The sequence below is a fragment of the Phocoena sinus genome, chromosome 11, assembly GCF_008692025.1.
Source record: "Phocoena sinus isolate mPhoSin1 chromosome 11, mPhoSin1.pri, whole genome shotgun sequence".
Classification (NCBI taxonomy): Eukaryota; Metazoa; Chordata; class Mammalia; order Artiodactyla; family Phocoenidae; genus Phocoena; species Phocoena sinus.
This window is the reverse complement of record NC_045773.1, coordinates 15,839,197-15,863,949: the sequence shown is the minus strand read 5'-3', so window position 1 is coordinate 15,863,949 and position 24,753 is coordinate 15,839,197.

Sequence of the window (24,753 nt, the reverse complement as noted above, 5' to 3'; positions counted from 1 at the left end):
AGAAAAAGATAAGTAGGCTGGTAGAAGGATACTGGTTTTCAGAGAGAATTCTTCAGAGCCTCTGTGGAATCTACTCTTACCTTCCTGCTCCTTTCCCACTGGTTGCAAATTGTGAGTGGTTCCTACATAGTTCCTCCACAGCCTTCCACCTTCATCACAGGCATTATCCTGCATGTTTTCCCTGTACCTATGGTGCCCATTTCCTGTGAATCAGTTAATGTCTCAGTTTCACATATAGTCCCCTGCCCCTAAGCTCTAAAGTTCTCTGTTTGTTTGTTTGTTTTACCCCCTCACATTGCTTACTACTCTGATTTCAGTTGGATTTGGGATGAATATCTTTTTAAATTAAAGTATAGTTGATTTACAGTGTTGTGTTAATTCCTGCTGTACAGCAAAGTGATTCAGTTATACTTATATACATTCTTTTTTATATTCTTTTCCAGTATGGTTTATCACAGGATATTGAATATAGTTCCCTGTGCTATACAATAGTACCTTGTTGTTTATCCATTCTATATATATTAGTTTGCATCTGCTAACCCTGAACTCTCACTCCATCCCTCTCCTACCTTCCCTCCCCCTTGGCAATCACAGGTTTGTTCTCTATGTCTGTGAGTCTGTTTCTGTTTTGTAGATAGGTTCATTTGTGTCATATTTTAGATTCCACATATAAGTGATATCATATGGTGTTTGCCTTTCCCTTTCTGACTTACTTCACTTAGTATGATAATCTCTAGGTCCATCCATGTTGCTGCAAATGCATTATTTCATTCTTTTTTATGGCTGAGTAATATTCTATTGTATATATGTACCAGGTCTTCTTTATCCATTCATCTGTTGATGGTCATTTTGGTTGCTTCCGTGTCTTGGCTATTGTAAACAGTGTTGCTATGAACCTAGGGGTGCGTGTATCTTTTCAAGTTATAGTTTTGTCCAGTTATATGCCCAGGAGTGGGATTGCTGGATCATATGGCAACTCTATTTTTAGTTTTTTGAGGAGCCTCTATACCGTTTTCCATAGTGGCTGCACCAACTTAACATTTCCACCAACAGTGCACGAGGGTTCCCTTTTCACCACACCCTCTCCAGCATTTATTATTTGTAGACTTTTTAGTGGTCATTCTGATCAGCATGAGGTGGTATCTCATTGTCATTTTGGTTTGCATTTCTCGAATAATTAGCAATGTTGAGCATCTTTTCATGTGCCTTGTCGATCTATATGTCTTCTTTGGAGAAATGTCTATTTGGGTCTTCTGTCCATTTTTCAATTGTGTTGTTTGTTTTTTCGTTGTTGTTGAATTGTATGAGCTCTTTGTATATTTTGGAAAACCTTGAAGTCCTGTGTCTCTGATCAAACTCTTTGCCCAAACTTCTTGCCTCTCTTTGTTTTCTATGTTTGTCGTTAACATCACCATTCTTCCAGTAACACAAGCTGGGTCATTTTCACACCTTTTATCTTTCCATTGCCCAGAACTCATCCTCTTTTGTCTTTTATTTATTTATTTATGAGGAGATTGAGATTGGAAATATTTAAGATGTGTGTCTTGGGTTTACATACACAGCTAGAAAGTATGAGAAGCAAAATTTGAGCCCACTCGTTTTAATTCCCAGACTATCACCTTTATTACACATTCACTGTTCCCTTCCTGGCCTCTCTACATCTCTTCTCATTCCCATCAATCTTCCAGAAGCACAGAAGTGAGTAGGTCATGATCTTAGGAAAAAAAAAAATCTTGATTTCCATACCCAAACTCCTTTTCAGTCTGATCTCACAGTCTAATCTCATCCTAGTGTTCTGGTTCCATCTCCAGTCTGATTGTCATGAGTCTGCACTCCAGCCACCCCATATTCTTTTCCAGTCCCAGCAAGGGCTCTTTTTCACATGGGGTGTCATCAATCTAGCTCTTTCTTTCTCTGCAGTATTTTTAACTCTTTGCCTTCCTGGCATAATTCTACTCCTTTAAGACATATCAAAAATTATAAACAAAACAAACAGATAAATCAGATAAATAAATAAGTAAATAAATAGATAAAACACTGAATGTTCTGTGTATCAGCCACAGTAGAGCTCTCTGTGTCTTCTATGTGTTAACTCATGTCATGGATATAATATAACCACTGGCTAAGGCTTCCACACAAAGCATGAATTATTCTTTTATTTATGTCCTTCTTGCTGTTTATGCATTCTTCTGTGATAGCATTTTAAAATTAAAATAGGCTTTATTTCTTAGAGTATTTTAATTTTTACAGAAAAATGGAACATAAAATAGAGAGTTCCTGTACACTTCCTACTTCTCCCTACCATACCTCCACACAGTTTCCCCTGTTATTAATATCTTGCATTTGTGTGGTAAATTTGTTAAAATTGAAGCACCAATGTGGATGCATTATTACTAACTCAAGTCCATTGGGTAAATTAGGGTTCACTTTTTGTGTTGGATAATTCTTTGAATTTTGCCAAATGAGTGATGCCATGTATCCACCGTCCCAATTCATACACGATAGTTTCACTGCACTAAAAATCCCCTGTGCTCCACCTATTCATCCCTCTTTCCCTCCCTCCAAAACCATGGCAACCATTTTAATTTAATTTTTGTGTATTATAGCACTACTTTGTATCCAGCTCTGAACTTTTTATAACTAAGAAGGTTTGGCTTCTCCTACAGAAAATGTTGCATAATTTCTCCTGGAAGAAACCATTTTACTCATTTAAAATTATGTATCACTTTATGTGCTGTTCCTTATGGTATTGATCATGTTAATATATACCTATATCTATATCTCTCTGTGTACATACATTTGATAAACAATACATATATTCTAATTTTAAAATCTGAACATTACTGATAAAACTATAATTTTATGACCATCTCCCCAGTTCCCATATTTTACCTGGAGGGAACCACTGTTTTCATTTCATTTATGTCTTTCCAGAACTTTTCCCTAATCATTCCTATACATGTTATATGCCCATAAATATATAATATTTATGTGGCCATGTTTATTCAGCAACTTGCTTTATTCACTCAAACTCTGGATATTGCGATTGTTTTGTGAGCTACTTGATGCTGATACGCTTTTACACTTACTGAATAATTCCTATTATTTTAGCCATTTCTCTCTTTATGGACATTTATGTTCCCTGCAATTTTTTTTTCACATACAAAGCTGCAATGAGCATTTTTTACCCAGTTTTGTGCACATATGCATGGGGTTATCTCTTTTTATATCTTATTCTGTTTATCAGCACATAACTTCCTTAAAAGCATGGTCTTTATCTTTAATCCTCCACAGCACTGAGCCTGGTGCTTTCTACATAGTTGGTATGTATTGATATGTGAATGTGTGATGGACCAATAGATTTTCTAATAAATATCTTGAGGCAGTCTTTCAGTTTAGCTTGCTATGTGCTTCAAGATCATTTAAGATTTTTGTAAACATGCGACTATTACTAGAAATTAAAACCATTAATTTAGGTCTAGAAATGAGCTAATTCAAAGCTAGTTTTATCTTCTTTTGGTATAATGCCCTTTTAGGTTTGCTTCCCTTTAAATTGGTAACATATCCCAATTTTAAGCATTGCTTCCTAGTAACAAGCGCTTTCATTAAGATATTCTTCTGTGATGCTAGACTCTGTGTTGGTGAAGAAGAACTGACAAGGGTCCTCAGTAAGCACATCTACTAGATAATGATACAGGTTTGGGAATTCATCATTAGAGATGATCTTTCATCTCTTTACTTCTGGGGTAAGTTCTTTTTAGTTTTTTGAGAATTATGAGTTAAACATCAAGTTGACTGGACTCCATGACCATAAGAAATAAAAATAAAATTGAAATGAAACTACTGAAGTGTTTAATTCCAGCTAGTTTAACCAAATAGTCGTGAAAAGTTCACTGCTCATCATCCTGTCCCTTCTTGTAGGTCCACTGAGAAATTTTCCCCAGCAAAGTCATTGGCCTTTTGCATAAAATGAAATGAATGTGAGTCAATATGCTGAAGTATAAAGTAAGTCCAGCCTGCCTCTACACTCTCTTAAAGCACAAAAGCAAGAAAAAAATAGAGTACTGCAATTTTCCTTCTTATTAGGTAGTTTCTTTTAGATACTTTCTTGAAGAATGTGCTGTTTTTTTCCTTTCCTCTGTCAGTTTTGCTTATCTCTTGATGCTGCTACTACTTCTCACTAATGCAAAGAGATGATATATGAAAAATTGACTAGCATAGTGCCTTCAGAATACTGTGTTTTTATTATATTTATTTTTTAATTGAAATATAGTTGCTGTACAATATTATATGTTACAGGTGTATAATATAGTGACTCACAAATTTTGAAGGTTATACTCCATTTATAGTTATTATAAAATATTAGCTATATTCCCCATGTTGTACAATATATCCTTTTAGGTTATTTTATACATAATAGTTTGTACCTCCTACTCCCCTACATGTATATTGCCCCTCCCCTCCTTCCCTCTCCCCACAGGTAACCAGTTGGCTGTTCTCTGTATCTGTGAGTCTGCCTCTTTTTTGTTATATCCACTAGTTTGTTGTATTTTTTAGGTTCCACATGTAAGTGATATCATACAGGATTTGTCTTTCTCTGTCTGACTTATTTCACTTAGCATAATGCCCTCCAAGTCCATTCATGTTGCTGCAAATGGAAAAATTTTGTTCTTTTTTATGGCTGAGTAGTATCCCATTGTACATATATATACCACATCTTCTTTATCCATTTATCTGTTGATGGATGCTTAGGTTGCTTCCATATCTTGGCAACGGTAAATGATGCTGCTATGAACATTAGGGTGTATGTATCTATTTGAATAAATATTTGGGGGGATTTTTGGATATATATCCAGGAGTGGAATTGTTGGGTCATATGGTAGTTGTATTTTCAGTTTTTTGAGAAGCCTCTGTACTGTTTTCCACAGTAACTGCACCAATTTACATTCCCAGTAATAGTGTACAAGGGTTCCCTTTTCTCCACATCCTCGCTAACATTTATTATTTGTGTTTGTTTTGATGATTGCCGTTCTGACAAGTGTGAGGTGATATCTCATTGTGGTTTTCGTTTGCAAGACACTGGTAAAAGAAATTGAAGACAACACAAACAGATGGAAAGATATACTGTGTTCTTGGATTTGGAAAGTTAATATTGTTAAAATGATCATACTACCCAAGGCAATCTGCAGATTCAGATTCAGATTCATCCCTATCAAAATACCAATGGCATTTTTCACAGAACTATAACAAATAATTTAAAAATTTGTGTGGAAGCTCAAAAGACCCCAAATAGCCAAAACGATCTTGAGAAAAAGAACAGAGCTGGAGGAATCATGCGCCCTGACTTCAGACTATACTCCAAAGCTACAGTAATCAAAACAGTATGGTACTGGCACGAAAACAGACACATAGATCAATGGAACAGGATAAAGAGCCCAGAAATAAGCCCACACACTTAGGGTCATTTACTCTATGACAAAGGAGACAAGAATATACAATGGAGAGAAGACAGTCTCTTCAATAAGTGGTGCTGGGAAAACTGGAGAACTACATGTAAAAGAATGAAATTAGAAGATTCTCTAACACCATATACAAAAATAAACTCAAAATGGATTAGAAACCTAAATATAAGACCAGATACTGTAAAACATAGAGGAAAACATATGCAGAACACCCTTTGACATAAATTGCAGCAGTATTTTTTTTTTTGGATCATCTCCTAAAGGAAAGGAAATAAAAACATAAATAAATGGGACCTAATTAAACTTAAAGGCTTTTGCACAACAAAGGAAATCATTGACAAAAAGAAAATACAACCTACTGAATGAGAGAAAATATTTTCAAATGATATGACTAATAAGGGATTAATATCCAGCATATTTAAATAGGTCATACAGCTTAACATAAAAAAATAACAATTAAAAAATGGGCAGAAGAACTGAATAGACATTTTTCCAAAGAGGAAATGCAGATGGTCAATAGGTACATGAAAAGTACGTGTTTTTGAAAAATATATACTACCTTAAGTTAGCCTCTTCCTTTCCTTTATCTATAAAATGGGGCATCCATCAATTCAGCAAACATTAAGTGGCTCCAGTGTGCCACAGCTCGTTTTTAACATTGGGGTAACAAAGACCATAACCTCATGATATACTCTAGTGATTGAGTTTATATTCAAGAAGTGGCAGTAGTGATGATGAGAGGAAAGATGATGATGAAATGAAGAAGGGAAGAAGAGCAGAGAAAAAGTAACCTGATGTGAGTTGTGAGGGTTAAACAGGATAATGAATTTGAAAATGCTCTGTGTAAAGTAATGTTTACTCCAAGCACTATATACTATGGTGTAATAATGTAATTAACTAATCTTTAAAATACTACGTATAGCTGTTTAGAGAAATGTTGCATAGTGGAAGGAAGAATGGACTGGGTTAGGTGGTATTTGATGTGGTCCTTGCTTTGTCCCTTGCTTGGTCAGTAACCCTGGGCAAATTACTCCACTTTTGTACCATACTTCTTTACTTATGAACATGCTGGTTGGACTAAATCATTTGCTTAAGGCAATATTAACAGATATTACAGAAGTAAAAGATTGCATGATCCATTGAGTTTAAATATATATATATTTTTCCCTATAGTCACCTTTGAAGAGTCATGGTGCCTGTGAGCAATTTAAGGCTCTTAGACTGGTCATGCATAATCAAAGCATATTTCACTCTGTTTAAACCAACATTTCTCTATGTCATTCTACCTGGATGCTTATAAATCATGGGATATGTCTTATTGAACTAGTTGTTCAGGGAATAGAGTTTGTAAAGGCTGGACTAGAAAAGTCCCTTCCAGCTATAACATTTGTAAGAATTTTCATTTGCTTTTCTCCTTATTGTTGATACTTCTTATCCTGGTCAAAGTGCATAGCAAGAGATATATTCATAAATGTCACCAATACAGAAATATAGTACCAAATCAGTTCCCATGCATTTAAAAGTTCTTGTTCCCTAGTAGGCATTGCTGTTTGTATCCTAAATGGCAATAAAGAAGGGAACCCATCATTTGTAGCTTTTAGGTTGGTTTGGAATACCTTGTACAGAGCGCTCAACCTCAGCACTACTGAAATTATGTACGATATAATTCTTTGTCATGGAGGACTTTCAGGTGCATTGTGGGATTTTTAGCTGCATCCCTGGCCTTCCACCCATGTGATGGGCATCACCCCTCAGTTGGGACAATTTCAAAAGTGTCTCCAGACATTGCCAAATGTCCTGTGGGAAGCAAAATCGCCCCAGTTAAGAACCACTGTGTTGGATCCAGTACAGATGGAACATCCTACTTTAGAACTGGGCCTAGCACTGTAACTAAAATCCCCAGATGGCATCCTGCTATGGAAAATTTTTGCTTTGTGGTAGCATTAATGACTGTTTTGCCACCTGTGTATTCTTGCTTGGAGTCATGCTTCTGTTTGCAGGTTGAGCTGTAGCACTGACATTGCTGCCAATCGGATTTAGCAGGAAATGAAAAGCAGCTGCAATATTTCAAAGCACTGGACAGATTGGGCAGAAGGTATGTGGACAAATCCTATTAACAAATAACAGGATTTGTGCACACACAGTGCCTCCCACACTGTGCCTTGGAAACCCACACCAAGCTGTTTCCATCGCTGTTGTGCATAAATCACAGAAATTATAATAAATTGAGGAAAATGTTCTCACACACATGAAGGCTCAACCTACATTCTGATGATGACTAAAGGCATCTTGAATCATTTTGTTAAAAAAGATATCTGATAAAACAAACCTTTAATCCAGCTAAGTTTTTAAGCAGCCAGCTCTCAATTTCTAATCTTAACCTTAAAAATAATGATAAATTCATTAATGAGAGTCTTTGTAGGAAAGAAAAATTATAAATAATAAAATTCCCTGAGTGGGACAGATGCCACTGAGAAGTTTGGACAGAATGACCTTTAAGTTCCCTTCCAAACCCGAGCAACTATTAATTTCCCATCTGGATTCCTAGGAGACAAAATTGTTTCAAACAATTAGTATCGTCTTCTCTTCCATTTTTGAGATGCTCTAGGCTTCCAGTTATTTAAAGTGATACATTTACAGTGTGAAGCTGGTACCTTTCCTTTAATGCTTTGTTATCGCTGTAGACATTGCCTGGTGGAGGACCCAGTTTCAGAACTGCATCTGCTAGTTAATACATAAACTATGTGGTGGATGACTTGTGATGGGGCTAGCATGGTTAAATTTTCTGAGCATCTTAGTTCTGAGTATTTGGGAAAATCAACTCCATGTATTTGGTCTTTACAATCTAGTATAATGAGTCAACACATTAGAAATGAAGAAGTGTGGCTGTAAACTGAGTGATAACTGATATTTGATTAAGAAGACTGGGTAAACAAACGTCAGTTCACTCAGAGAGCCTCAAAAGCTCCTCACTACATCATATGTAGCATGTATATGTGTAGCTGTACATGCATGCTTCCTCCTTCTCTCCTTCCTTCTTCCACTCTTCTTCCTTTTCTCTTACTCCATTAGCCCTTTATTCATTCTGTCATTCATTTTAAAGGCCATATAATGTCCTGTAGTGTAACAGATAAAAGCAGGGACTGCTTGGATTAATATCTCAAATCTTCTTCCTATTAGTTGTGTGAAACTTGGGTGACTTCCTTAACTTAACTAACTTCTGTGGAATGGGAGTAGTATTAGTATATGGTTCACTGGTTGCTATGGAAATTAAATAAAGCATTTGGCATAGTCTGTGGCACACAGTAGCTTCTATAGAAGTTATAGCTGTTTTCATCCATTCATTCATCAAAGAACGTATGTGACCACTCTTTGACATCCAAAAGGTGTAATACTGGTGATCAAAATGGTCCTTGTTCTCATGGAGCTTTCAGTTTCATTGAGGAGACAGATATTAAACACACATATGAAATGAAATAAGATCTTTGAATTTGACTAACACCATTCTAAGAGTATGCAATAAAGGAAAATGCCTTAGCTAGTAGTAGGGATTCAGTGTGGGGGAAGTAGCTGAGCAGGTAGGAGGAAGATAGAAAAACTTTTAAGTAATTACAGTAGAGATTGAAAAAGTGAATGTAGTAGATGATGTGGTACTCCCACTCAAATCTCATGTACTTCGCAGTGCACTCATCTCTAGCTGCTGTGAATGTCGGCTGCAAACAACTCATAGATGCATTCTTCTGAGAAGTGCCCTTGGTTGAATGTAGCCATCTTGCCCAGAAATGTCTAGGAGGTTATCTCCCGCCGCAGGGTATTGAAGGCTGATGGATGGGGCTACAAGGGGCCATATACAAAAGCCTGAACATCTTGTTTCTGCCTCAGGTAGCCCACCTATGTAGTGCCATTTGTGTTCCAGACTCCATATGGGTTGAGATTGAGGCTGGAACTCAGCAGAACCCAGGCCCTTGCCTCACTTCTTACCCTGTCCTATCCTGCTTTCGTCACTCCTTTGTAAATCACTTGCTTAGAATTCTTGTCTCAAGCAATATCCCTAATGAACTTGACCTAAGAGCAAATACCCTGGAAAAATCTTGGCAAATTGAATTGCCTGGCAGGGCTCATGACCTATTGGAAACTGGTGGTCATAAGTGTATCTGACTCAAAGCTATCTAGTAGGGGTCTATATCCAGTAAAGCTTGGATTTTAAAATGCAGGCATAGAGAAAGCATTGGTCAGGATTAATTTAGGATGACATTTTGCCAGAGGCGTATGACCAAAAGATATAAGTGCATTGGAGTTTGGGTATTGACATAAGTGTAGGAAAGTTGCCTATGGTATCTTAATGAGTAAGAGAAGACATCAAAAACGGAAAAAGCTGAGGCATAAGGAAAAATCAGATGGTAAAAGATGAGAAGTTCCAGCAGGGTCAAGAATTAAGGTCGAAAGAGTAAATAAACAATTCAAGGGGAAGGAGTGAGAGCAGTAGCAAAAATGTAAAAAGTATGAATTTATGATTAAGGAAGTGGTTCCATTTCTGGTAATAACAAAGTCCCAGGTATAACCTCTATAGTATGTGGCTGCAAGGATGTCAGAGACTTAGAGGTCAAGGAAGTAAGAGACCGGGTAATGAAAGGATGGGTTGACTGTGTGGATGTTGAAGGTTCCAAAGATTGCTCTGGTTTCAAAGATTCAGGTCAATAGATGGAGAATGAACAGGAGGCTTTAAAAATGATCACACTTTAAAGGGAGAAGAGTAGCCTGTTCAAATGGTTTGGTACTCAAGGAAACAGGAATTATTTTACAAGAGGCTAAAAGAGGGGGGACCTTGAAGATGGCGGAAGAGTAAGACGCGGAGATCGCCTTCCTCCCCACGGATACACCAGAAATACATCCACACGTGGAACAACTCCTACAGAACTCCTACTGAAGGCTGGCAGAAGACCTCAGACCTCCCAAAAGGCAAGAAACTCCCCACGTAACTGGGTAGGGCAAAAGAAAAAACAGAGTCAAAAGAATAAGGACGGCACCTGCACCAGTGGGAGGGAGCTGTGAAGGAGGAAAAGTTTCCACACACTAGGAAGCCCCTCCGCGGGCGGAGACTGCGGGAGGCAGAGGGGGGAGTTTCGGGACCGCGGAGTAGTGCACAGCGACGGGTGCGGAGGGCAAAGCGGGGAGATTCCTGCACAGACGATCGGTGCCGACCAGCACTCACCAACCCGAGAGGCTTGCTGCTCACCCACCGGGGCGGGCGGGGCTGCGAGCTGAGGCTAAGGTTTTGGTTTTGGACGGAGCTCAGGGAGAGGACTGGGGTTGGCGGCTTGAACATAGCCTGAAGGGGTTAGTGCACCACGACTAGCCGGGAGGGAAAAAGCCGAAGAGGCAAGAGACTTTTTCTTCCCTCTTTGTCTCCTGGTGCGCGAGGAGAGGGGTCTAAGAGCGCTGCTTAAAGGAACTCCAGAGACGGGCGCGAGCCGCGGCTAAAAGCGCGAACCCCAGAGACGGGCGCGAGCCGCGGCTGAGGGCGCGAGCCCCCGAGACGGGCGCGAGCCGCGGCTGAAAGCGCAAACCCCAGAGACGGGCGCGAGCCGCGGCTGAGGGCGCGAGCCCCCGAGACGGGCGCGAGCCGCGGCTAAAACCGCGGACCCCAGAGACGGGCGGGAGACGCTAAGGCTGCTGCTGCCGCCACCAAGGGGCCTGTGTGCGAGCACAGGTCACTCTCCACACCCCTCTTCCGCGGAGCCTGTGCAGCCCGCCACTGCCAGGTTCCCGGGATCCAGGGACAACTTCCCCGGGACAGCGCACGGCGGGCCTCAGGCTGGTGCAACGTCACGCTGCCTCTGCCGCCGCAGGCCGGCCCCGCACGCAGTGCCCCTCCTTCCCCCATCCCCCAACCCCCGGCCTGAGTGAGCCGGAGGCCCCGAATCAGCGGCTCCTTTAACCCCGTCCTGTCTGAGCGAAAAAACAGACGCCCTCCAGCGACCTACACGCAGAGGCAGGGCCAAATCCAAAGCTGAGCTCCTGTGAGCTGTGAAAACAAAGAAGAGAAAGGGAAATCTCTCCCAGCAGCCACAGAAGCAGCGGATTAAAGCTCCACAATCAACTTGATATACCCTGCATCTGTGGAATACCTGAATAGACAAGGAATGATCCCAAATTGAAGAGGTGGAATTTAGGAGCGAAATCTATGATTTTTTTCCCTTTTCCTCTTTTTGTGAAGGTGTACGTGTATGCTCCTGTGTGACATCTAGTCTGTATACTCTAGCTTCCACCATTTGTCCTAGGGCTCTATCCGTCCATGACTTTTTTTTAAAAATTCTTTTTCTTAATAATTAAGTTTAATTGTAATAACTTTATTATACTTTACCTTCGTTCTTTCTTTCCTTCCTTCCCTCCCTCCTTTAGACAACGAATCACCCCAAATTGAGGAGGTGGTCTCAGGGAGCAGGATTTATGATTTTTCCCCCTTTACCTCTTTTTGTGAAGGTGTATGTGTATGCTTCTGTGTAAGATTTTCTCTGTATAGCTTTGCTTCCAACATTTGTCCTAAGGTTCTATCCGTCCCTTTTTTTTTTCTAAATATTTTTTAATTCAATAACTATATTATACTTTATTTTATTTTTACTGTATCATCTTTCTTTCTGTCTTTTTTTCCTTCTTTCCCTCCTTCCTTCCTTCCTTCCTCCCTCCCTCCCTCCCTCCTTTCTTTCCTTCTTTGCTTCTTTCTTCCTTCCTTCCTTTCCTCCTTTCCTTCTTTCTTTCCTCATACTTCTACTAATTCTCTCTACTTTTTCTCCCTTTTATTCTGAGCCGTGTGGATGAAAGGCTCTTGGTGCTCCAGCCAGGAGTCAGGGCTCTGCCTCTGAGGTAGGAGAGCCAACTTCAGGTCACTGGTCAACAAGAGACCTCCCAGCTCCACATAATATTAAACAGCGGAAATCTCCCAGAGACCTCCATCTTAACACCAGCACCCAGCTTCACTCAACGACCAGCAAGCCACAGTGCTGGACAACCTATGCCAAACAACTAGCAAAACAGGAACACAACCCCACCCATTAGCAGAGAGGCTGCCTAAAATCATAATAAGGCCACAGACACCCCAAAACACACCACCAGACGTGAACCTGCCCACTAGAGAGACAAGATCCAGCCTCATCCAGCACAACACAGGCACTAGTCCCCTCCACCAGGAAGCCTACACAACCCACTGAAACAACCTTAGCCACTGGAGACAGACATCAAAAACAACGGGAACTACGAACCTGCAGCCTGCAAAAAGGAGACCCCAAACACAGTAAGATAAGCAAAATGAGAAGACAGAAAAACACACAGCAGATGAAGGAGCAAGATAAAAACCCACCAGACCTAACAAATGAAGAGGAAATAGGCAATCTACCTGAAAAAGAATTCAGAATAATGATAGTAAGGATGATCCGAAATCTTGGAAGTAGAATGGACAAAATGCAAGAAACAGTTAACAAGGACCTACAAGAACTAAAGATGAAACAAGCAACGATGAACAATGCAATAAATGAAATTAAAATCACTCTAGATAGGATCAATAGCAGAATAACTGAGGCAGAAGAACGGATAAGTGACCTGGAAGATAAAGTAGTGGAAATAACTACTGCAGAGCAGAATAAAGAAAAAAGAATGAAAAGAACTGAGGACAGTCTCAGAGACCTCTGGGACAACATGAAACGCACCAACATTCGAATTATAGGGGTTCCAGAAGAAGAAGAAAGAAAGAAAGGGACTGAGAAAATATTTGAAGAGATTATAGTTGAAAACTTCCCTAATATGGGAAAGGAAATAGTTAATCAAGTCCAGGAAGCACAGAGGGTCCCATACAGGATAAATACAAGGAGAAACACGCCAAGACACATATTAATCAAACTGTCAAAAATTAAATACAAAGAAAGCATATTAAAAGCAGCAAGGGAAAAACAACAAATAACACACAAGGGAATCCCCATAAGGTTAACAGCTGATCTCTCAGCAGAAACCCTACAAGCCAGAAGGGAGTGGCAGGACATACTGAAAGTGATGAAGGAGAATAGCCTGAAACCAAGACTACTCTACCCAGCAAGGATCTCATTCACATTTGATGGAGAAATTAAAACCTTTACAGACAAGCAAAAGCTGAGAGAGTTCAGCACCACCAAACCAGCTTTACAACAAATGCTAAAGGAACTTCTCTAGACACGAAACACAAGAGAAGGAAATGACCTATAGTAGCGAACCCAAAACAATATATAAAATGGAAATAGGAACATACATATCAATAATTACCTTAAATGTAAATGGACTAAATGCTCCCACCAAAAGACACAGATTGGCTGAATGGATACAAAAACAAGACCCTTATATATGCTGTCTACAAGAGACCCACTTCAGAACTAGAGACACATACAGACTGAAAGTAAGGGGATGGAGAAAGATATTCCATGCAAATGGAAACCAAAAGAAAGCTGGAGTAGCAATTCTCATATCAGACAAAATAGACTTTAAAATAAGGACTATTAAAAGGGACAAAGAAGGACACTACATAATGATCAAGGGATCGATCCAAGAAGAAGATATAACAATTGTAAATATTTATGCACCCAACATAGGAGCACCTCAATACATAAGGCAAATACTAACAACCATAAAAGGGGAGATCAACAGTAACACATTCATAGTAGGGGACTTTAACACCCCACTTTCACCCATGGACAGATCATCCAAAATGAAAATAAATAAGGAAACACAAGCTTTAAATGATACATTAAACAAGATGGACTTAATTGATGTTTATAGGACACTCCATCCAAAAACAACAGAATACACATTTTTCTCAAGTGCTCATGGAACATTCTCCAGGATAGATCATATCTTGGGTCACAAATCAAGCCTTGGTAAATTTAAGAAAACTGAAATTGTATCAAGTATCTTTTCCGACCACAACGCCATGAGACTAGATATCAATTACAGGAAAAGATCTGTAAAAAATACAAACACATGGAGGCTAAACAATACACTACTTAATAATGAAGTGATCACTGAAGAAATCAAAGAGGAAATAAAAAAATACCTAGAAACAAATGACAATGGAGACACAACAACCCAAAACCTATGGGATGCAGCAAAAGCAGTTCTAAGGGGGAAGTTTATAGCAATACAAGCCCACCTTAAGAAGCAGGAAACATCTCGAATAAACAACCTAACCTTGCACCTCAAGCAATTAGAGAAAGAAGAACAAAAAAACCCCAAAGCTAGCAGAAGGAAAGAAATCATAAAAATCAGATCAGAAATAAATGAAAAAGAAATGAAGGAAACAATAGCAAAGATCAATAAAACTAAAAGCTGGTTCTTTGAGAAGATAAACAAAATAGATAAACCACTAGCCAGACTCATCAAGAAAAAAAGGGAGAAGACTCAAATCAATAGAATTAGAAATGAAAAAGGAGAAGTAACAACTGACACTGCAGAAATAAAAAAAATCATGAGAGATTACTACAAGCAACTCTATGCCAATAAAATGGACAATCTGGAAGAAATGGACAAATTCTTAGAAATGCACAACCTGCCAAGACTGAATCAGGAAGAAATAGAAAATATGAACAGACCAATCACAAGCACTGAAATTGAAACTGTGATTAAAAACCTTCCAACAAACAAAAGCCCAGGACCAGATGGCTTCACAGGTGAATTCTATCAAACGTTTAGAGAAGAGCTAACACCTATCCTTCTCAAACTCTTCCAAAATATAGCAGAGGGAGGAACACTCCCAAATTCCTTCTACGAAGCCACCATCACCTTGATACCAAAACCAGACAAGGATGTCACAAAGAAAGAAAACTACAGGCCAATATCACTGATGAACATAGATGCAAAAATCCTCAACAAAATACTAGCAAACAGAATCCAACAGCACATTAAAAGGATCATACACCATGATCAAGTGGGGTTTATTCCAGGAATGCAAGGATTCTTCAATATACGCAAATCTATCAATGTGATAAACCATATTAACAAATTGAAGGAGAAAAACCATATGATCATCTCAATAGATGCAGAGAAAGCTTTCGACAAAATTCAACACCCATTTATGATAAAAACCCTCCAGAAAGTAGGCATAGAGGGAACTTTCCTAAACATAATAAAAGCCATATATGACAAGCCCACAGCAAACATCATCCTCAATGGTGAAAAACTGAAAGCATTTCCACTAAGATCAGGAACAAGACAAGGTTGCCCACTCTCACCACTCTTATTCAACATAGTTTTGGAAGTTTTAGCCACAGCAATCAGAGAAGAAAAGGAAATAAAAGGAATCCAAATCGGAAAAGAAGAAGTAAAGCTGTCACTGTTTGCAGATGACATGATACTATACATAGAGAATCCTAAAGATGCTACCAGAAAACTACTAGAGCTAATCAATGAATTTGGTAAAGTAGCAGGATACAAAATTAATGCACAGAAATCTCTGGCATTCCTATATACTAATGATGAAAAATCTGAAAGTGAAATCAAGAAAACACTCCCATTTACCATTGCAACAAAAAGAATAAAATATCTAGGAATAAACCTACCTAAGGATACGAAAGACCTGTATGCAGAAAATTATAAGACACTGATGAAAGAAATTAAAGATGATACAAATAGATGGAGAGATATACCATGTTCTTGGATGGGAAGAATCAACATTGTGAAAATGACTCTACTACCCAAAGCAATCTACAGATTCAATGCAATCCCTATCAAACTACCACTGGCATTTTTCACAGAACTAGAACAAAAAATTTCGCAATTTGTATGGAAACACAAAAGACCCCGAATAGCCAAAGCAATCTTTAGAACGAAAAAAGGAGCTGGAGGAATAAGGCTCCCTGACTTCAGACTATATTACAAAGCAACAGTAATCAAGACAGTATGGTACTGGCACAAAAACAGAAAGACAGATCAGTGGAACAGGATAGAAAGCCCAGAGATAAACCCACGCACATATGGACACCTTATCTTTGATAAAGGAGGCAGGAATGTACAGTGGAGAAAGGACAGCCTCTTCAATAAATGGTGCTGGGAAAACTGGACAGGTACATGTAAAAGTATGAGATTAGATCACTCCCTAACACCATACACAAAAATAAGCTCAAAATGGATTAAAGACCTAAATGTAAGGCCAGAAACTATCAAACTCTTAGAAGAAAACATAGGAAGAACACTCTATGACATAAATCACAGCAAGATCCTTTCTGACCCACCTCCTAGAGTAATGGAAATAAAAACAAAAATAAACAAATGGGACCTAATGAAACTTCAAAGCTTTTGCACAGCAAAGGAAACCATAAACAAGACCAAAAGACAACCCTCAGAATGGGAGAAAACATTTGCAAATGAAGCAACTGACAAAGGATTAATCTCCAAAATTTACAAGCAGCTCATGCAGCTCAATAACAAAAAAACAAACAACCCCATCCAAAAATGGGCAGAAGACCTAAATAGACATTTCTCCAAAGAAGATATACAGAATGCCAACAAACACATGAAAGAATGCTCAACATCATTAATCATTAGAGAAATGCAAATCAAAACTACAATGAGATATCATCTCACACCAGTCAGAATGGCCATCATCAAAACATCAAGAAACAATAAATGCTGGAGAGGGTGTGGAGAAAAGGGGACACTCTTGCACTGCTGGTGGGAATGTGAATTGGTTCAGCCACTGTGGAGAACAGTATGGAGGTTCCTTAAAAAACTACAAATAGAATTACCATATGACCCAGCAATCCCACTACTTGGCATATACCCTGAGAAAACCAAAATTCAAAGAGAGTCATGTACCAAAATGTTCATTGCAGCTCTATTTACAATAGCCAGGACATGGAAACAACCTAAGCGCCCATCATCGGATGAATGGATAAAGAAGATGTGGCACATATACACAATGGAATATTACTCAGCCTTAAAAAGAAATGAAATTGAGCTATTTGTAATGAGATGGATAGACCTAGAATCTGTCATACAGAGTGAAGTAAGTCAGAAAGAAAAAGACAAATACCGTATGCTAACACATATATATGGAATTTAAGGGAAAAAAATGTCATGAAGAACCTAGGGGTAAGATAGGAATAAAGACGCAGACCTACTGGAGAACGGACTTAAGGATATGGGGAGGGGGAAGGGTGAGTTTTGACAGGGCGAGAGAGAGTCATGGACATATACACACTAACAAACGTAGTAAGGTAGATAGCTGGGGGGAAGCAGCCGCAAGGCACAGGGATATTAGCTCGGTGCTTTGTGACAGCCTGGAAGGGTGGGATGGGGAGAGTGGGAGGGAGGGAGACGCAAGAGGGAAGACATATGGGAACATATGTATATGTATAGCTGATTCACTTTGTTGTAAAGCAGAAACTAACACACCATTGTAAAGCAATTATACCCCAATAAAGATGTTTAAAAAAAAAAAAAAAAAAAAAGAGGCTAAAAGAAATGGTCTAGAAATGGCAACGAGAAACATAGAATACAATAGACCCTCCAAACCCTCAGGCACGTAGTGAGTAGCTGGCAAACAAAACTCTGACTGTCACCTGAGAGGTGACCTCCCTAAAGAGTGGTGTTTTCTGCTGAGAACCAGATTTCAGTTAAGAGAAGGACAAATAAGAGCTGTGAGCACTGGGTAAGGGTGAAGCAGAGTTTTCTGGTCTTTCTGTGAGCTAGGTGGTGAAATATGGGCAATGTAGCATCCAGGTTACATGTGTGTGCAGGACCAGCTATGTAATTTGTGGGGCCAGGTGCCACAAAGAAATGCAGGGCCCCTTGTCCAAAAATTATTAATAATATCAAGACAATGGGAAAAGAGTATTAAGTTTGCGGTCCTTTTTTTTTTTTTTTTTTGCGGTAGGCGGGCGTCTCACTGTTGTGGCCTCTCCCGTTGCGGAGCACAGGCTCTGGATATGCAGGCTCAGCGGCCATGGCTTATGGACCCAGCTGCTCCGCGGCATGTGGGATCTTCCCGGACCGGGGCACGAACCCGTGTCCCCTGCATCGGCAGGCGGACTCTCAACCACTGCGCCACCAGGGAAGCCCTTGGGGTCCTTTTGTATGTGGAGCTCTGCCCAACAGTCAAAATCACAATTGGCCTCTGGATTCAGACTGCCTGCCCTCGAATCCAGGCTCTGCCTAGTGCTAGCTTCAGCAAGTCACTTATTTTCTCCTTTTTAAAACGATAGTCTTCATACCAAAGTAAAAGTATTTGGGTGGAAATTAGATGGATTCATACGTGTGAAATGCTTGGTATATACTAAGCACTCAATAAATTTTCTGAATTTTATTATTATTGGTGATAGAATACACATCAGCTAGCATAAGCCACTCGCCAATAATATTAGTCATAAATTTTGAAGTTTTCAGGGGAGTTAAATTGCAAAAGAAAATCAGTTCTCATTGACCATTGACTGTAAACCATGAGGACCAGTTTAAATTTATGTCATCTCTGAATTTTCATACAATAGCTTGATCTTTTAAGTGGTCATTACTTGAAAGGGGCTGCCGTATTCAATCTGTCCTCAAGAGAAAAACTTAAAAGTGTTGTTTGGTCAGTTCTAAGTCTTCTATTTGTGAGAATAATGGGATTCTGCTGATTTCACAAAAGCAAAAGTTTGGGTATTATGGGATAGTTTTGCCATTGTCACGAAGCTGGTGGCAGAAGGTGACTTAACATCCTGCAAATTGGCAGCCAGTACTGCCCCTGAAGACTGACCCACTAATGTAAAAGAATGAGCTGCCCACTGATTTGTTTCCCTTCCCAGATCCCGCTGAAAACCTACAGATTTTATTTTTCCCTGGTTGTAAAACTCCTTAGCTACTCAAGGGATAATACTGCTGGGAATTTTGACTGTGAATGGAGAGTTCTGTATGGTCCTTAATTGGGAGAGGAACCTGCCAAAAATAATATATTCACAAATACTCTGAACCATTATGGGCCTGGCAACACTATAGAAACTGTCACACGGCTGGTGGCAGGTGGGTTGATCTTTCAACATCACTAAGAGCTGACAGGGTTGTCTTTCAGAAATCTACTTCCTTGAAGATTTCTAGTTAAGGTATTAGGAGAGGTGTGGAGGGTATAAGGGGAGACAGGATGGGAATTAGATGGCTGGGTAACTGCTGTGAAATATTTGAACTGTGACAGCTGATTTCCATTTAATTGGGGTAGGAACTAATCTGCTTTGAAATTAGAAGTTTTAGTAAGTTTGAATATTTCTTTGCTAGATTTGAACTGTGGATCATTTGGGGAAAACTAATGAGAGAAGAAGCAGGGTAATCTAAGAGAGGATAGAAGGGAAAATAGAGGGAATGTGCCATTTATGTTTTTATGAAAAGGCTGCTACTATTCATGCACAGGATAGTGGATGATTTGTATGTCACTTTTGTTTCTGTTCTCATGGAAATCAATGTCTCATCTCCCTTTGCTTCCTGTCCTCATGATAAGTTTTGGCCATGTAGACTGCTCACTGCATCCTGCAAAACTGCAAGTCCTTTCAAGTGAAATAGGGACAAACATTTGAATGAATAAATACTTGCTGCCATTGTACCTCCTCCTCCCTAGTTTTAAGGGTGTTTAAACTTGTTTTGTGCCACAAACTTCTTTGGCAACCTAAAGAAACTTGTGGATTACTTCTCAGAATGATGTTTCTAAATGCATAAAATAAATGCATAGGATATAAGGAGAAACCCAATTATGTTGAAATGCAGTACTTTCCTTGAATCTCTCGGAAGAGAACCCCTGCCCTAGTTCTTGGACCTTTTTATGCAGATCATGATAATCAGTGGAGGGAAAAATCAGAATAAGGAATTTGAATTGTGTCAAGAGTAACTTCTACTAGGGATAAGAATAAAGAGAAATATAACAAAGGAAATGAAAAAGGAAAGACCTCTTGGGATGAAGTGTATTTTGATGCTGTGTAGAGAAGGAGAAACATGAAGGGATGCTTCAGGGGAAGCAGAAGGGGGTAAAACATAAAGAATGAAAAGGATGGCAGAAGTAGATTTTATTTTTTACTTTATTTTTTTAACATCTTTATTGGAGTATAATTGCTTTACAATGTTGTGTTAGTTTCTGCTGTGTAACAAAGTGAATCGGCTGTATGTATACATATATATACACATACATATGGCCGTTGGGTGGAGCTGGGTCTTAGTGTTGTGACGGGGATCTCTGGGAGAGCTCTCGCTGATTGATATTATGTGGGGCCGGGAGGTCTCTGGTGGACCAATGTCCTGGACTCGGCTCTCCCACCTCAGAGGCTCAGGCCTGACACCTGGCTGGAGCACCAAGACCCGTCAGCCACACAGTACTCTTGTTTCCAACAGACCCTGCAGGCAGAGATCCAGGAGACTGACTGATGTGGTAGGAATTCTCAACTTCTGCTGGCTTCTATCAGGTGTCCCAGCATCTCTTACTGCAACAGCTTTGGGGCAAGTAGTATCCAGCCAGTAAAGTTGCATCCCATTCTCATCCCAGCTGTTGGGTAGGAAGGAATTGCCCTCTACCCTTCCAGGTTCTTCTGGCTGGTCAAAATGACCGCAGAAGTAGGTTTTAAATTGAGTGCCTTTGATGTTCTTTGAGAGACAATTAAGAAAATTGGAATTACTTTCTTATTGTGACTGGAGTCTATTTGCTCGAAGACTGGGTCACAGGAGGCTCAGAACTTTATTCAGGTAGTACATGGAATTTACTCTAGTTTTCACAGTCTTAAGTCCTCTGTACAATCTTCTCAAATGTTAAGAATCATATATATCTTCTATGATGAGTCTTAAATTCTAACTCTTAAGTGATACTTTTCCAACACATTTTCCCTTTCTCACATCCTTGGAACTGTCTCTCCTTCAGTAATTGATCTCTTGCTTTGCGTTGTGGTCACATGTGTTGATTTCCTTCTTGGCACTGGCCCCACTGCCTCAAACATTGTGGTGAGTGAATGAATGAATTCATACATTTATTGAATGCATAATGGATACATGTCAAAAAGTCTCCCTACATTTTTGGTAGGAATGCTTGTAAAAGCAGAAGACATTGTCATCATAGGAACTATAATCATGGACTGAGGGCTTTTTAGATACCAAACTGCACACTAATCTCTTCATAAATATCTCTTACATCACAACAACTGTAAAAGAGAAATTTCATTAATCCTATATTAATGATAAGGAGAATTAATGATTCAAAAGTGTGGCTATTTTTCAGTTGATCAGTGGAGGTTTGGACCTGAATATACATACTTACTTCTTATTTCAAAACCTAATTATTTTCCACTATAACAAACTGTCTCCCTTATGATAAAATGTACAATAATCTCTCAGTAGTTTTTCATTAGTATTCTTATTGATAATTGTGCTTAATATTAACAAGAAACATTATATCTTAATAACTAGAAATACAGTGTTTAACCTGGAAATCACATAATCCTTTTGTGGTCTTTATATTAAAAAAAACTTAATATCCATCTTGATCTGCTATTTTTCAGTAAACCTTCAGAGATGCAATCTGTTACTTCGGACAACATTGATAGTTTATCCAATTGGACCTCACTTAATCATGGTTTTAAATTTACCTTTTTTTTTTAACCATTGTTATTAAAACACCATTAACTTATATGGCAGAATTATAACATTTAAAGTCTCTTTTATTAATTGGTTACTGTTCCTGACGTCTGTGGTAGCCACAGGATTTTTAAAATTAAGACCAGGATCGAACCCCCCTAATAACATCAAAATAATGCTGAGTATGCTCATTATACACTCCCAACAGACCTGTAAGGTAGGTACGAGCCTCCTTATTTATAGAGAGAAGTTAAATGCAGTTTCAGATAATCCAGTTAAGGAAGCACAGTTAGAAAGAGCTGGAATATGTATTTGAAACGATTTTTAAATAGGGATTTCGGATTTTCTCAAGTGACTTTGTCATTTAGACAATCAAAAATAATATCTGTCTTCAAGAATTAGGGTGATAGGGCTTCCCTGGTGGCGCAGTGGTTGGGAGTCCGCCTGCCGATGCAGGGGACGTGGGTTCGTGCCCCGGTCCGGGAGGATCCCACATGCCGCGGAGCGGCTGGGCCCGTGAGCCATGGCCGCTGAGCCTGCGTGTCCGGAGCCTGTGCTCCGCAGCGGGAGAGGCCACAGCGGTGAGAGGCCCGCGTACCGCAAAAAAAAAAAAAAAAAAAAAAAGAATTAGGGTGATAAAGGCCTATCTGTCATTGAAACACATGCGATTTGTAGTTACAAATAGTCCCTGACTTACAATGTTTCGACTTATGATTTTTCAGCTTTAAAGATAATGGGAAAGTGATATGTAATCAATAGAAACCCTACTTCAATTTTTTAATTTGGATCTTTCCCAGGCTTGCAGTACACAGTATTGTACCCTTTCGTGATGCTGGGGGGTGAACCATAGCTCCCAGTCAGCCACGTGATCATGAGGGTAAACAACAGATACACTTACAACCATTCTATACCCAGACAACCATTCTATTTTTCACTTTCAGTACAGTCTTCAATAATTACAGTAGATATTCTATACTTTATTATAAAATAGTCTGTGTTAGATGATATTGTCCTACTGAAGGCTAGTGTATGTGTTCTGTAAGGTAGGTTAGGCTAAGCTGTGATGTTCAGTGAGTTAGGTGTATTAAATGCATTTTGACTTACAGTACAAGCATACCTTTGTTTTACTGTACTGTGCTTTATTGTGCTTCCCAAATAACTGTGTGTTTTACAAATTGATGGATTGTGGCAACCCTTAATCCAGCAAGACTATTGGCACCATTTTCCCAGCGGCATTTGCTCACTTTGTGTCTTTGTGTCACATTTTGATAATGCTCACAACATTTGAACACTTTCATTATTACTGTGTTTGGTATGGTGATCTGTGATCAGTGATCTTTGATGTTACTGTTGTAATTATTTTGGGGCATGATGAGCTGTACCCATACAAGATGGTGAAGTTAATCCATAAATGTTATATGTGTTCTGACTCCTTTATGGACCACCTGTTCCCCCTATTTCTCTCCTCTCCTTGGGCCTCCCTATTCCTGGAGATACAACAATATTGAAATTGGACCAATTAATAACCCTACAGTGGCCTCTCAATGTTCAAGTGAAAGGAAGAGTCAATTGATCAGGCAAACTTCATTGTCTTATGTTAAGAAATTCCCACAGCCACCCCAGCCTTCAGCAACCACCACCCTGATCAGTCAGCAGCCATGAACATGGAGACAAGACCCTCCACTAGCAGAGATATATGACTCGCAGAGACAAGACCCTCCACTAGCAGAGATATATGACTCGCAGATGATGGTTAACCTTTTTTAGCAATAAAGTATTTTTTACTTAAGGCATGTACATTGTTTTTTTTTTGACATATGCAGTTGCACACTTAATAGGCTACACTATAGTCTATGTTACACTATAGTGTAAACATAATTTTATATGCTCTTGGAAGTCAAAAAAATTGTGTGACTCACTTTATTAAGATATTTGCTTTATTGGGGTGGTCTGGAACTGAACCTGGACTATTTCTGTGATATGCCTGTATTTTCCATTTACATGGACTTATCAGGATGTAACCCTGTTGTCAGTTGAGGGAGATCTGTATTTGAATGGATGGTTGGGGATGAATGAGGGGTAAAAAATAACATATAATGTGGGTATTATATTCATACAATTACTTTCATAAAGTATTTGTTAATGCCATAACAAATCTGTTTAAGTAGTTTTAATGACATAAATACACTACTATGTGTAAAATAGATAGATAGTGGGAACCTGCTGTATAGCACAGGGAGCTTAGCCTGGTGCTCTCTGATGACCTAGATGGGTAGTATGGAGGTGGGGGACGGAGGTCCAAGAGGGAGGGGATATATCTGTGTATATATGTATGTATATATGTATACATATAGCTGATTCACTTTCTATACAGCAGAAACTAACACAACATTGTAAAGCAGTTATACTCCAAAAAAAAAAGAAAACAAAAATAAAATAGTTTATGTAAATAGATTGTCTCCCTATTTTACTAAAACAAAGTAATATTAACGATGAAAATTTTCCATATAAACGAGCTAAATCGATAATGTACCAATAGAAAAAATATTTTTGTGACCTCAGTAGCTTTGCTTTTCTAAAATAGTCTTTTTGTTGATATTCCAATTGAATTATAAGATGAACATTGACTTCACTTGTTTACAATAGTGCAGTAAATATTAATAATAACTTGAGGAATAATTGGTGTGTATTCATTTTTAAT